This window comes from Equus asinus, chromosome 4, assembly GCF_041296235.1.
Source record: "Equus asinus isolate D_3611 breed Donkey chromosome 4, EquAss-T2T_v2, whole genome shotgun sequence".
NCBI classification, from domain to species: domain Eukaryota; kingdom Metazoa; phylum Chordata; class Mammalia; order Perissodactyla; family Equidae; genus Equus; species Equus asinus.
The window spans coordinates 124,021,316-124,036,672 of record NC_091793.1 but is presented as its reverse complement, the minus strand read 5'-3'; the positions used below and the strand labels follow the sequence as shown (position 1 = coordinate 124,036,672).

The window sequence follows — 15,357 nt, the reverse complement described above, 5'->3', positions numbered from 1 at the left end:
ACAGCCTCAAGTCAAAACAGAAAATTGTACTGTTAATCGAATCTAGGTAAAACAGCATATAAGTTAGAGAAAGAAGAGATTGCCTCCAATCGGGAATCAAGTTTTTGTGAAAGGGGTGACATCTAAGATGGATACTGAAGGAGAGACAAAAACAATCGAGGATGAAGATCATTTCAGAGAGGACAAAAACACTGTATAAACAGAGGTGCAAGAAGAGAAAAGAAGGAAAAACACACAGGGAGCATAAAGCAATTTACTTCATGTTGAGAATGAGATGTATAAAACACACTTCAGTATAAGATATAATTGAGAAAGTTGGCTGGAATTTGATTATGGATAGGATGATTATATATTCTGAAACAGAACATTTTCAAGAGTGAAAGGCACACTACTAACAAATATGCCAGGATAACGGGTATAAACGTAGACTGTTTCAGGCACACCAGACTTACAATCTTGGCATTTACAGGAGACGTTTAATCCCAGGCCAGTGCATTTAGATTTAATTGTATAAGCAATGGGGACTAAAGGAGGATTCAGCATGTATGGAGTACTTTAAAACGGAAATCGTATCTAGCAGGAAAACTAGCTAAGGCGTGGAGAATAATTAGGAGTCTACGGAAAGTAATCAACACTCCTTATGAATATAGAATATTTATAATATATAACTTTTTTGATAGATTGTTTACCATCACTGTGTCATAATGAAGACAGATTGGCCAAGAGTTCAAGAAGGTGGAAGTATTTGACTGAAATCATTTATATCGCAACTCACATTTAAACCACAATACAGGCTATCCAGGGTATCACCTCATTTTTATTGTCAGATGTTGTTTTAAAATGAGGTAATTTCCTGATATTTTAGCTTTAACAATCTTTCCTGCCTTACATCATTTTTCAAAATTAAGAACATATCAAACTGATGAAGGCATTTATCACTATTTAACCCATTTATTTTGAAGACTTAAGAAGCTATAATTAGCACCAATGCTCCAGCCTGCTTCCTTGTTTCTATAATGACATGTATACTGTTTAGTTGATACACATTGTGTCCTACAAGATTTTAAGGCAGTTAAGCTATTGAATTTTACATTTAATCTTCTGTTGATCCAAATTTGTCCTTTGTAAAATGTTTTGGGGCTCTGTGCAGGAGAATCACATAAAATTGTAGATATCACGAAGCAAAAGGAATTTGACTCCTTTCAAGCTTGGCCTGACTACTCACCTCATTAAGAGACTGAGGGGCTAATTCTCATGAGGAGCCATTCACTCTATGATTAAAATAGTTCATAATAAAGCATTGGTAGTATAAATGCAATTTAAAACCACAATAAATCTCCTCCAATATTTAAAACTAAATATGATTATTATATAGAACTGTCAATTCATGAAAAAATATATATAAATTACATAAACAACCATGAACTATAGTTTTCATCAAAGAAGATCAAATTTACCATTTTACAAATTCTAAAAATTTAGCACAATTATTGGGTTTTTCTAAAATAAATAGCAACTATACCTTATGTAATAAAAAATATATTAAAAACAAATCTTACAGGGCTGGCCCCATGGCCGAGTGGTTAAGTTCGCGTGCTCCGCTGCAGGCCGCCCAGTGTTTCACTGGTTCAAATCCTGGGCGCGGACATGGCACTGCTCATCAAACCACGCTGAGGCGGCGTCCCACATGCCACAACTAGAAGGACCCACAACGAAGAATATACAACTATGTACCAGAGGGCCTTGGGGAGAAAAAAAACACCAATCTTACAATGTCTCATTCATTTGTGCAAGTGCAAGAATTTACAAAACTACTTTGCATTTACAAAAATGCTTTGTCTTTTGACCAAATTAACCATGAAAAAGGATAACCTTCAGTTGTCATATGAAAATATCTTTACGGTTCTTGACCTATAAAATATTTGAATAACAAAATTAACGTGCTTGATCAACAGACATGTATGGAACATTCTACCTAACATCTGGATAATATTCATTTGACTCAAACTTGGAATATAAAGTTGATCAAGCATAGGCTATAAAACAAGATTCAACAAAATTCAGAGAACTGGTTTTACACAGAACCTGTTCTTTGTCCGCATGCAACGGTTGGAATGCAATAACAAAATGATAATTTTAAAATTCATAAAATTGAAAATAATTTTTAAATCTTTCTAAATTAATCTCTTTTTGAAAAGAATAATAGACTATCTGGCAAGATCAATAATGAAAACTACAAAAGAAATCAGAAATTATATATAATTCATATAAGCGGTCAGATGTAAAAGTTAACTAATTGCGAAATGCAAGTTACAACCAGAATACTATTTTATATTCAGAGTCCCAGTAAAAATTATCAAGTCTGATAATGCCAAATATTGCTGAGGCTGTAGAGCAACAGACATTCTTATAAACTGCTTTTACATATGCACATAAATACTATTTCCTTATATAGCACTCTGGCATTATTATATTTTATTAATTTTAAGATGCACAGTTATTCACATTTTACCATCTCTGTAACCAGGCTGGTCTCACCAATCTTATTTAACCTAGTATTGGAAGTCCTAGCCAGAGCAATCAGGCAAGAAAAAGAAATACAAGGGGTCCAAACTGGAAAGGAAGAAATGAAACTGTCACCATTTGCAGATTTTATATATAGAAATTTTATAGAGAGATTTATATATAGATTTTTATATATAGAAAACCCTAAAGAAGCCACTAAAAGCTTTTAGAAAAATTAAATGAATATGATAAAGTTGCAGGGTACAAAATCAACATACAAAAATCAGTTGTGTTTTTATACAGTAACAATGAAGTAGCAGAAAGAGAAATTAATAATACAATCCCATTTACAATTGCAACAGAAAGAATAAAATACCTAGGTATAAACTTAACCAAAGAGGTGAAAGATCTGGACACCGAAAACTATAAAACATTTTTGAAAGAAATTGAAGAAGACATGAAGAAATGGAAAGATATTCCATACTCTTGGATTGGTAGAATTAACATAGTTAAAATGTCCATACTTCCTATAGCAATCTACAGGTTCAGTGCAATGCTGATCAAACACTAGCAACATTTTTCACAGAAATAGAACAAAGAAACATAAAATTTATATGGAACAACAAAAGACCCCAAATAGCCAAAGGAATCCTGAGAAAAAAGAACAAAGCTGGAGGTATCACACTCCTGATTTCAAAGTATACTACAAAACCATAGTAACCAAAGCAGCATGGCACTGGCACAAAAACAGACACACAGCTCAATAGAAAAGAATCGAGAGTTCAGAAATAAACCCACACATCTATGGACACCTAATTTTCAACGAGGGAGCCAAGAACATACAATGGAGAAAGGAAAGTCTCTTTAACAAATGGTGTTGGGGAAGCTGGACAGCCACAGGCAAAAGAATGAAAGTAGACCATTATCTTGCACCATGCACAAAAATTAACTGAAAATGGATTAAAGACTTGAAGGTAAGACCTGAAACCATTAAACTTCTAGAAGAAAACATAGGCAGTATGCTCTTTGACATGGGTCTTAGCAGCGTATTTTCAAATTCCGTGCCTGATCGGGCAAGGAAAACAATAGGAAAAAATAAACAATTGTGACTACATCAGACTAAAAGCCTTCTGTGCAGCAAAGGAAACTGTCAACTAAATGAAAAGGCAAACTAACAATTGGGAGAAGATGTTTGCAAACCCTATATCTGATAAGGGGTTAATATCCAAAATATGTAAAGAACACATACATCTCAACAACAAAAAAACTAACAACTCAGTTAAAAAATGGGCAAAAAGATCTGAACAGACATTTCTCCAAAGAAGATTTACAGATGGCCAACAGCCACAGGAAAAGATGCTCAACATCATTAACTATCAGGGAAAAGCAAATCAAAACTACAATGAGGTATCAGCTCACTCTCATCAGAATGGCTATAATTAACAAGACAGGAAACAATAAGTGTTGGAGAGGATGTGGAGAGAAGGAAACTCTCATACACTGCTGGTGGGAGTGAAAACTGGTGCAGCCACTATGGAAAATAGTGTGGAGATTCCTCAAAAATTTAAGAATAGAACACCATATGGTCCAGCTATTCCACTGATGTGTATTTCTCCAAAGAATATGAAAACAGGAACATGTAAAGGTACATGCACCCCTATGTTCATTGCAGTATTATTCACAATAGTCAAAACTTGGAAGCAACCTAGGTGCCCATCAAGGGACGAATGGATAAAGAAGATGTGGTATATCTACACAAGGGAATATTACTCAGCCATAAGAAATGATGAAATCTGGCCATTTGTGACAACATGGATGGACCTTGAGAATATTATGCTAAGTGAAATAAGTCAGAGGGAGAAAGTCAAATACGGTATGATCTTACTCATAAGTAGAAGATAAAAACAACAAACCGTCACATAGAGACAGAGATTGGATTGGTGGTTACCAGAGGGGAAGGGAGGAGGAAGAGGGGCGAAAGGGGTGATTAGGCACATGTGTGTGGTGATGGATTGCAATTAGTTTTTGGGTGGTGAACATGATGTAATCTACACAGAAATTGAAATATAGTGATATACACCTAAAATTTATATAATGTTATAAACTAGTTACTGCCATAAAAAAATAAATAAATAAGTATAAAAAGTAAAAAGAACACCTAACACAACTGTATTGGGGAGAAAAAAGGTTATAAGTTAAATTGTACTTAAGCTCTCTTGCTGGTTAGATTTGAGCGAATACAACTGCATACTTTGATTTCAGGAATATAAGTAACTGTATACTACGTTGTTAGTCATCTTCAAAGACTAGGAACTCTTCACACCTTTCTCTCAGTTTCCCCTTGCCAGGACCAAAAATGGATACTATGAATGTCATGCTGTAAATGATAAATCCCACTTTTATGGACTTGGAAGTTAATTTTGCTTAGAAGTATTTTTATGGACTTTGGAAGTGAAAGAATAAATGCAGCTATGATTGTAAGATCAAAACCTTTCCTTCCAGGGAGAGCGTTTGTTCTTTGTTCTGGACGTTTTTCCAATGGTTTCAGTCTCCTCTTGGTATTTTTTTCACCACTAAGAGTGTAAGCTGAAAACAATATACCTAAGGAAGGCAACTTTTCACTCAGCCTCTCAACTGAAAGAGAATTTTTTTGTTATTTATGGGAAACAATAAAACAATATTGGAAAGGCGTCCACACTGGCCACTGCCCTTTCTTCCTTGCTGATGAGATCCATGATTTTATTCAGGTGTCCACAGTCCTCTTGAGGACATAAGCAAGGCTTGCCCAGGTCCAAGGGGTGAATTTTGGTGAGTCTGTGGCGTTCACCTTAATTAATGATGAGATTAGCAAGGAGTATGTGGCCTAGGTCTGGTCAACAGGGTCCAACTCTGCCTCTACTTGTTGCTGTTTCTCAAAGGGACTGGGAAACTGCAGCGGTCATCTTGCCACTACAAGGGAAGCTAGGCCACCTTGACGAAAATGGCGGAACAAAAGCTTGGAACCTGGATCTCTGGTGACAGTATTGAGCCACTGAATTAACCAATTCTGAAACTGCCCTACTCCTGAACTTTCTGTAATATAGAGTAATAAATTACTAATCTTTTAAGCCAAAAAAAGAATGAATAAAAATATAGTAAATATTCTGTTCAAACCATTAAAAAATAAGAAAACTACAAAAATAAATAAGATAAATGCTGAAATTATATAGTTCTATGCTTATACAGATACATGTATCATGAAGAGCTTTCTATTGGAGGGAATAGACAAACTACCATCTATTTTAATTAAGAAACAAAAGGAGAAAGCACACAAACGATTAAAAATGGGAATAAGAAAATTACCACAAAAGAGAAAATTGATAGGAATATTAGTGTTTTTGAAATGTTAGAAAAATAACTTCTTATAGGAAAACACGAATAACCAAATTTGAGCCCAGAAGAGAGAAATCCCAAAAAAGAACAATCGTCATGGGAGAAAAATACTTTAGAAGTGCTACATCCCTAAAAGGCAGGAGGCTCAAATATTTCAGAGGTTAGCCTTGTCAAAACCTCTAACACATAAGCTGGCGCTATTTAAGCTACTTCAGGGGTAAGACAAATAGATACATTTATTCGTGCTGATACTAAGGATCACCAGGATAAATTCAGTGAAAAAAAAAAGATATATGACAGTGTTTACAGTATGTTCCTACTTGAGTTCACAGAAATGTACATTTATACATACTTGTAAACAAAACATTTCTGGAATTTTACAAAAAATAATCTATACCTAGTGGTTGCCTTTAGGGAATGAGTTTCAGAAGGAGACTTGCTTTTCACTTTATATATTTTCATTTTCACACAATGTGCATTGTTTATTATGACACATTTAACTTAAAATAAACATAATATTTTTAAAATAAAATGAACACACTATTGTAAAATTCTGAAGAACACAATCATAAGAAGTCAGCTGTCTTGGGAAATTCAATTCACAATAAAAAAGATTTAGAAATAAATCCTGCGACCAAAAAACATGAAATAGTCAAGTAGAGAAGTGAAAGATTCAGTTCATCATTCAGATATTTTCTCTTCCTAATGCTACAATCTGGACAATTTGAAACTGTTGATGTTTGCACATTTTAGTATCATGTAGTCTTAAATCAAAACAAGTAACTTTGTAAACATTAAAAATGTATCATGAAATAAGGGCCAGCTGGGTGGCACAGCAGTTAAGTTTGCACATTCCACTTCGGTGGCCTGGGGTTCGCTGGTTTGGATCCGAGGTGTGGACCTGCACACCATTTGTCAGACCATGCTGTGGTAGGCATCCCACATATAAAGTAGATGAAGATGGGCACAAATGTTAGCTCAGGGCCAGTCTTCCTCAGCAAAAAGAGGAGGTTTGGCAGTGGATGTTAGCTCAGGGCTAATCTTCCTCAAAAAACAAAAACAAACAAACAAAAAACGGTGGTGAAAGTGGATATTCTTGTCTGGTTCCTGTTCTTAAAGGGATAACTTTCACTTCTTCTCTATTGAAAATATTAGCTGTGGGTTTGTTGTATATGGCCTTTATTATGTTGAGGTACTTTCCTTCTATGCTCATTTTATTCAGAGTTTTTATCACAAATCGATGCTGTATCTTGTGAAATACCTTCCCTCCATCTAATGAGATGATCATGTGATTTTTATTCTTCATTTTTTAGTGTAGTGCATCATGTTGATTGGTTTGCAGATGTTGAACCATCCCTGCATCCCTGGAGCAAATCCCACTTGATCATGGTGTCTGATCTTTTTAATGTACTGTTGTATTCAATTTGCTAGTGTTTTATTGAGGATTTTTGCATCGATGTTCATCGCTGATATTGGCCTGTAATTTTCTTGTTTTGTGTTGTCCTCGTCTGGTTTTGGTATCAGGGTAATATTGGCTTTGTAGAAGGAGTTGGGAATCTTCCTTCCTCTTCAACTTTTTGGAAGAGTTTGAGAAAGATAAGTATTCAGTCTTCTTTGAATGTTTGGTAGAATTCACCAAGGAAGCCATCTGGTCCTGGACCTTTATTTTTTGGGAGGTTTTTGATTACTTTTTCATTTTTCTTACTCGTGATTGGTCTATTCAAATTCTCTGTTTCTTCTTGATTCAGTTTTGGAAGGTTGTATGATTCTAGGAATTTATCCATTTCTTCTAGATTATCCAACTTGTTGGTATACAACTTTTCACAGTATTCTCTTATAATCTTCTGTATTTCTGAGATGTCTGTTGTAATTTCTCCTCTTTCATTTCTGATTTTATTTACTTGAGCCTTCTCTCTTTTTCTTGGTTAGTCTAGTTAAAAGTTTGTCAACTTTGCTTATCTTTTCAAAGAACCAGCTCTTGGTTTCATTTATTTTTCTACTGTTATTTTAGTCTCTATTTCATTTATTTCTGCTCTGGTTTTTATTATTTCCTTCCTTCTACTGATTTTGGGCTTTGTTTGTTTTTCTTTTTCTGGTTCTGTTAGGAGCACTTTTATATTGTTTATTTTAGATTTTTCCTGTTTGTTGAGGTAAACCTATATTGCCATAATCTTCCATCTTAGAATTGCTTTTGCTGAATCCCATAGATTTTTGCATGTCAAATTTTCATTTTCATTTGTCTGCAGATTTTTTTTTGATTTCTCCTTTGATTTCTTCATTGACCCCATAGTTGTTCAATAGCATTTTAAGAACATATTTGTTTTAAACATGTTTAAAAACATATTTATGGGTTTTCTGATTTTCTTCCTGCAGTTGATTTCTAGTTTCATACTGTTGTGTTCACAAAAAGATGCTTGGTATTATTTCAAACTTCTTAAATTTATTGAGACTTGTTTTGTGACCTAATGTGTGATCAACCCTGGAGAATGTTCCATGAACATTTGAAAAGAATGTGTATTCTGCAGTTTTTGGATGGAATGTTCTGTATATATCTACTAAGTCCATGTGGTCTAATGTGTTGTTTAAGGCCAATGTTTCCTTACTGATCTTCTGTTTGGGTGATCTATCTTTTGGTGGAGTGTTAAAGTCCCCTACTGTTATTGTGTTACTGTCTTTTTCTGCTTTTATGTCTATTAATAATTGCTCTATATATTTAGGTGCTCCTATGTTGGGTGCATAGATATTTGCAAGTGTTACATCCTCTTGTTGGATTGTTCTATTTATCATTATGTAGTGCCTTTCTTTGTCTCTTGTTACAGTTTTTCTTTTAAAGTCTATTTTGTCTGATATAAGTATTGCTACCCTAGCTTTCTTTCACTGCTATTTCCATGGAGTATCATTTTCCATCCCTTTACTTTCAGTTTGTGAGTGTGTTTAGGTCTGAAATGTGTCTCTTGTATGCAGCATATATATGGGTCTTGATTTTTTATCCAATCAGCCACTCTATGCCTTTGATTGGAACATTTCGTCCATTGAGATTTAAAGTAGCTATTGATAAGTATGTACTTATTGTCATTTTGTTTCCTTTTCTGGGTGTTTTACTAATTCTTCTCTTTCCTTTCTTCTCTTGTTCTCTTCTCTTGTGGTTTGACGGCTTTCTTACTATTATGTTTGGGTTCCTTTCTCTCAATTTTTGTGTTTTATTATAGGTTCCTGGTTTGTGATTACCATTAGGTTTCTATATAATAACCTACATATATAGCAATCTATATGAAGTTGATGGTCTCTTTAGTTCAACCTCTTTCTAAAAGTTGTATTCTTTTACTTCCCTCCCCTGACATTTTATGTTTTTGATATTATATCTAATCTCCTTTTTGTTTTTGTATGTATTCATTACCCTCTTATCATGGAAATAGGTAATTTTAGTGCTTTTGTCTCTTGATCTTCATATTATCTTCATAGGTGGTTCATCTGCTACCTTTACTGTATTTTTGCCTTTGACAGTGATTTTACTGCCTTTTTTTTGGACAATTTTCTTATTACTATTTGTGGTCTTCTCCTTCCCACTCAAACAAATTCCTTTAGCATTTCTTGTAAAACTGTTTTCTTGGTGATAAACTCCTTTATTTTTTGCTTGTCTGGGAAACTCTTTCTCTCTCCTTGCATTATTAATGATAACCTTGCCAGATAGAGTATTCTTGGCTGTAGGTTTCTCCTTTCAGCACTTTAAATATATCATGCCACTCCCTTCAAGCCTGTAAGCTTTCTGCTGAGAAGTCAGCTGATAGCCTTATGGGGTTTCTTTTGTATGAAACATTGCATGTCTCTTGCGGCTTTTAGGATTCTCTCTTTATCTTTAATTCTTGACATTTTAACTATAATATGCCTTGGTGTGGGCCCCTTTGGATTTATCTTGTTTGGTACCATCTGTGCCTCTTGTACCTGGATGTCTGTTTCCTTCCTTAGGTTAGGAAAGTTTTCAGCTATTATTTCTTCAAACAGATTCTCTGCCCTTTTGTCTCTCTCTTCTCCTTCTGGGACACCTATATTACAAATGTTAGTGTGCTTTATTTTGCCCAAGAGGTCCTTTAGACTCTTCTCATGCTTTTTAATTCTTTTTTTCTTTTATCTTTTCAGCTTGGGTGATTTCCTCAAGTCTTCGTCCAGATTGTTCATATGTTCTTCTCTATCATCTACTCTGCTATTGAGTCCCTTTGGTGAATTTTTCATTCCCAGTATTGTATTCTTCATTTTTGATTGGTTCTTTTTTATATTTTCCAATTCTTTGTTGAAGTTCTCACTGAGTTCATCCATTCTTCTCCCAAGATCAATGAGCATCCTTATGACATTTTGTTTGAACTCTGTCAGGTAGATAGTTTATTTCTTTATCATTTAGTTCTTTTTCTAGGGTTTTGTCCTGTTCCCTTACTTGAAACGTATTCCTTTGCCTCTTCATTTTGCCTCTTTCTCTGTTCTTGTATCTATGTATTAGGTAGGTCAACTACATCTCCTGATCTTGGAGAGATGGCCTTATGTAAGAGAGGCCTTATGAGGCCCAGCAGTGTGATTCCCTCTTGTCACTGGTTTCAAGTGTTCCAGGGGTGTCCCCTGTGTGGGCCACATGTGTCCTTCTGTTGTGGCAGGGTTGCTCTTGCTGCAGGTTCTCAGGGAGTCTAGGCTGTCCTCCTAGCCAGCTGGTTGTAATGGTGTGGCTGCTGTGACTCCTTCAGTCACTTCATGGGGCATGGTGAGTTCCAGCACAGTTAGCTACAAGATCTAATAGCACATTCTGGTTGCAGTTTTTCTGTTAAATGAGTTGGCCCCCAGCATTAGTGGTTGCTAAGCTCAGGAGTTTTCAATTGTTGTAGGGCTCTGGCCTGCAAGGCTGTTGTCAGCTCTCTGAGGATTGCAGCTAAGTGGGGCTGGCCCCAGGCATGGGAGAAACCGGTTGTTTCAGGCTTTGGAATGTGGGGTCAATCTCCTATGTGGCTGTTTGAGAAGCACAAGTCTTCTGCAGCTAAGCCCCACCACCCACAGAGCCACACACACCATCAACACAGTCCTTCCCCTTGCACCTGCCCTGACCTCCAGAAGCGGACCCAGTTGCCTCACTGCAGAGGTCCCACACACTCCACCAATGTCCCCCACACTCCACCTGCTCCTCTCACATGCCCTGCCTGGCTGAAGTTGACCCACTCTCCCAGCTGCAGAGGATCCAGGCACCCAGCCTATGCAGGCCCACAAGTTGCCCAAGGGCTTGCTGTTGGGTGGGGCCAGTTCATAGGTCAGGCTGCCTGCCCTGGCTGAGCTGGATTAAATCAGTGCTCTAGTGGGTGGGGCAGACCCTGGACTGCCCAGTGGAAGAACTCGAAAGGCATCTGCCAGTGTCTGTGTCAGCATTCCTGTACTAGGTCACAATAATGGCTGCTACCAATGTCTCAGTCCACAGGGAGGTCTCCCCTCTTGCCAAGATGCACCCAGAGCCTGACAGGTCAGTCTCTTTTCACCAAAGGACTGTGTACATTTCTTTCTGGTGATTTTAGGTTGCTTTCAAAAATGGGTGAATTTGTGCATGGGTCTTTTAAGAACTGGCTTTTTTCCCCTTTTGTCCAATAGCTTTCCTGGCAGCATTCCTCGTTGTTGTTAGTAACCAGCAAAGCCAGATATTATGAGACTTATCTCCATTGTGCTGAGTCCAAAGGATGCTCATAGTGGTAATTCTTCCCTGCTCAGGTCCCCTACTCCTCCAAGGAAGGCTCCCAACCAGCCATGAAGTGCCTTGGCTTGCAAAGGTGGGTTTTTTTCTCTCCAGGAAGGAATTTCTTCATCTTCCACCTCAGTCAGAACTGTACCTTGTTGTGAGGGTTCTTTTTATCCAGTTTTCAGTTCTCTCTCAGGGGTAATTGTTCCGAGAGTAGTAAATTTGTTGCATCCATGGGAGGAGGTGAGTTCAGAGTCTGCCTACTCTACCATCTTGACACCAACCCTATTCATTCTTGATTCCAAATTTTATAGACTAGTGCTATGAATTTTCCTGTGATGATTTCTACTTTGGTCATATGCCACACAGTCTGAATTGCAATTTTTAAAAACATATTTCATATACTACAATATTCTGTACTTACCATTAAAAATTATTTTTCTTAACAGTGTGACTGGATATTTTCACAACTTGATATATATATAGTTCTGGTTACATATTTTCACTGCTTCATGATATTCCTTTATATCATTATACAATAGTTACAGATTCACATGTTGAAAGACATTTAAATTGTTTCCAGTGTGCCAGATTTTTAAACAAGCTGCGATATGTATTCTTGTACATATTTCCTTGTAGTTACAAGCATATTTATTCTCCCCAGGAGTTTCTCTAAAGCAAGATCTTCATGCTTGGCTGCACATAAGAGTCACCTGAAGATACTTTACAAAATACTGATGCCTGTGCTCACCCTGGATAAAATAAATACAAGTCTCCTGGGTACAGGCATTAGCATGTTTAAAAGCTTCCAAATGATTCTAATGTGCATCTAAGATTGAGAAACACTGCTTTTCAAGATATATGTAAAATTAGAATTCCTCAGTATTAGAAACGAGCATTTTCAACTTCTCTAGATATTCAAATTACTTCACAGACAAAATTTCCCTTACCATACAGGAAAAGTTGCATCTCCCTTTGATTTACTGTCCTCTTCCTGTTTTGTTTTTCATCATAGTGTTTATTACATGTGATACACTCCATATTTATTTACTTGTCACCTGTAACCATCACTACTATGCAAACATATGGAAGCAGTGATAGTGTATGTTTCATCCACTGTTTTAATTAACGGAGCTTTTGCAATATGTTATGTTTCATGAATAATTACCCCCTACAGCTTCTGCTTTTTCATTTCCAAATTTTCTGCTTTTACTTCCTTATTTATTTTTCTTCATATAAAATTCATTTTCAGTTTCTCTAGTTCTTCCCCATTCAAATAAGGCAGTAGATTATTATTGAAACGATATTTAACTTGTGCATAAAACTTAGGGAGAATTCATATCTTCATGGTGTAGAGCAGGAGTTTGCAAACTATGGCCCATGGGACATATCTGGCAAACCATCTAGTTGTGTATGGCTTGTGAGCTCAGAATGTTTTTTATATTTTTAAAGGGTTGTTTAAAAAAATTGTATTTGGCACAAAAAGCCCAAAATATTTACTTTCTGGCTCTTAATAACAACAATAATAACTTGCCAGACTGTTATTTTAGAGTCTTTCTACCAAAAAATGTGGCATAACCATTCATTTACTTAAGTCAGTATTCTGCAGCTAATGAAAGCATTTAGGTCAAAAGTAAAATAAAATAAAACAAATAAATAAATAAAAAGCATTTGGGTCTAGACTGGTTGAGTTCAAATGCCGTTGCTGCCATTTACTACATATGTAGACTTCCAAGTTGCTCTGAACCTCGGGTAACTTATCTATAAAATTGAAATATTAAAAATAGTTAACTCATAGTGTTGTTGTGAAGATTAAATGTGCTAATATATGCAAAGAACTTAGAAGATGAGTGGAATAAAGTAAGAGTTCAATAAGTTCTATTGATCGCTGTGTTGTGTTGCTCTTTAAAACAATATATAACACTAAAGATAAAGGGAAATTTCATAACATGGCTTCAAGACATCTAAAGCAAATTTTAATATAACTAAAAAAATAAATGTATGGTAACCATAGTTGGAAATTTTAACCCATTTCTCTTAGTAATTGCTAGAATAAGGAGACAAATCTTAGTGGGGATAGAAATTTGTTCATTATTATTTACAAACTTTACCTAATTGACACGTATAGAATACGACACTTAATAAAGGCAAAGCATTTTCTTTTCCTTTTCAAGTACATATCAAACACTTGCTAAAACAGACCATCTGCTGGACATACAGGAAACCTCAATAATTTTCAAAGAGATGAAATCATACAATTGTGTTGTCTGATCATAGCAGAATTAAACTAGAAACAATAAAGATAACTAAAACTTCGTTCATTGATAACTTACTTTCATTCATTCACAACTAAATGAATGAGCAAATTCATTTTCAAACATTGACAAAAGAAGAAATATAAAATCTGATTAGTCCTATATCTATGAAGTATACTGATTCTGTATTAAAAAATGTCTCAAAATGAAAAATCCAGGGCTAAATTTATTCATTGGTGCATGCTTCACCTCCAAGTTTTCAAAACTCTGTAGAAATTCAGTAATATCCTAATACCAAACTTTAAAACAATATAACAAAAATAAATTTACATGTCCATGTGCCTTTTGAAACAGATGCAAAAATTAACAAAGTATTAGTAAATTGAATCTAGTGACACTAGAAAGATAGGTCATAAAAAGTGGGGTTTATCCCACTAATGCAAGTTTTCTTTAGCATTTGAACATCAGCAAATGTGATTCACCACATTAACAGAGTGAAAAACAAAACCATATGATCATTTCAATGGATACAAAGAGGATACGTGATAAAATTCAACGCCCATTCATGATCAAAGAAACAGAGAATAGAATGGAACTTCCTTAATTTGTTAAAATCTATTTACTAAACTAAAAAACTACTAAAAACCTTCAGGGAACATCATAATAATGATGAACTATAAATGTCTTTTCCATTAGACAGTGAACAAGCCAAAGATGGTGACTATGAACCATGGTTTCAATTCTATTTGCAAAGGGAAGAACCAACTAATTTTACTAGTCTTAATTTCCATTCATTTTCATTTCTTAGTTTGGTAATTTACCCTCGACACTTTCCCAGCTATTTTGTAATTAGATTAGTTAAATGTTTATCTACTTTATTTTCTTTTTTCCAAAGAATCATGTCTTGACTTATTCGTTATTTCTCATATTTCTCAATTATTTCATTATTTTCAGCTTTTATATTTAATAATTCTTTCTGTTTCCTTCAAGTTCACACTGCAGTCTTTTTCTATCTTCCAAAGTAAAATGCTTAATTCACTTAGTTTTATTTTACTTTACTTATTTTATTCAAATTTATGATTATGTTTGAGCAGTTGTGTGTTTGAAGAAGTAATTTTACATTTTCTTCTCCCAGACCACAGACATTGGCATCTAGGCAGCTGTATAGGTCAGAATCTTTCTCCTCCACTGGCTGATTGCAAACACATCTGTGTGACTCCTCATTCACTGTCTTGTGCCTCATTTGGGCCAATCTACAGCTGAGAAGCTCCTGACTCCAGCTGTTCTCACTTCTCTATTCCCATTATCCCAAACATGGTATTGTCAGTTTTGTTCTAGAGTGTATGCCACACACTACAAAGAAATTTGCTTTAAGAAATTTGTTTCAAACCTTCAGCCATGGGCATTGTATTCAGCCATCTTTCTTAACTTTTTTTTTTCACTTTATTACATTTGCAATTTAGGGTTATAGATGAGCCTTGGCATTGTTTAGTAATTGCAACATGAGCCAAATGGCAACATCAT

At 35.4% G+C, this 15,357-nt stretch overlaps 1 long non-coding RNA gene across 1 annotated transcript in view; it reads right to left on the bottom strand.

Annotated features, from left to right (window-relative positions):
• Window positions 1-1,742, bottom strand: part of LOC139045133 (uncharacterized) — a 166,074-nt gene extending 164,332 nt beyond the window's left edge. Inside the window, exon 1 of the long non-coding RNA XR_011502916.1 lies at window positions 1,560-1,742. This is a non-coding gene — a long non-coding RNA (uncharacterized lncRNA). The remainder of the gene's footprint in view (window positions 1-1,559) is intronic.
• Between the last annotated feature and the right edge of the window lie 13,615 nt (window positions 1,743-15,357).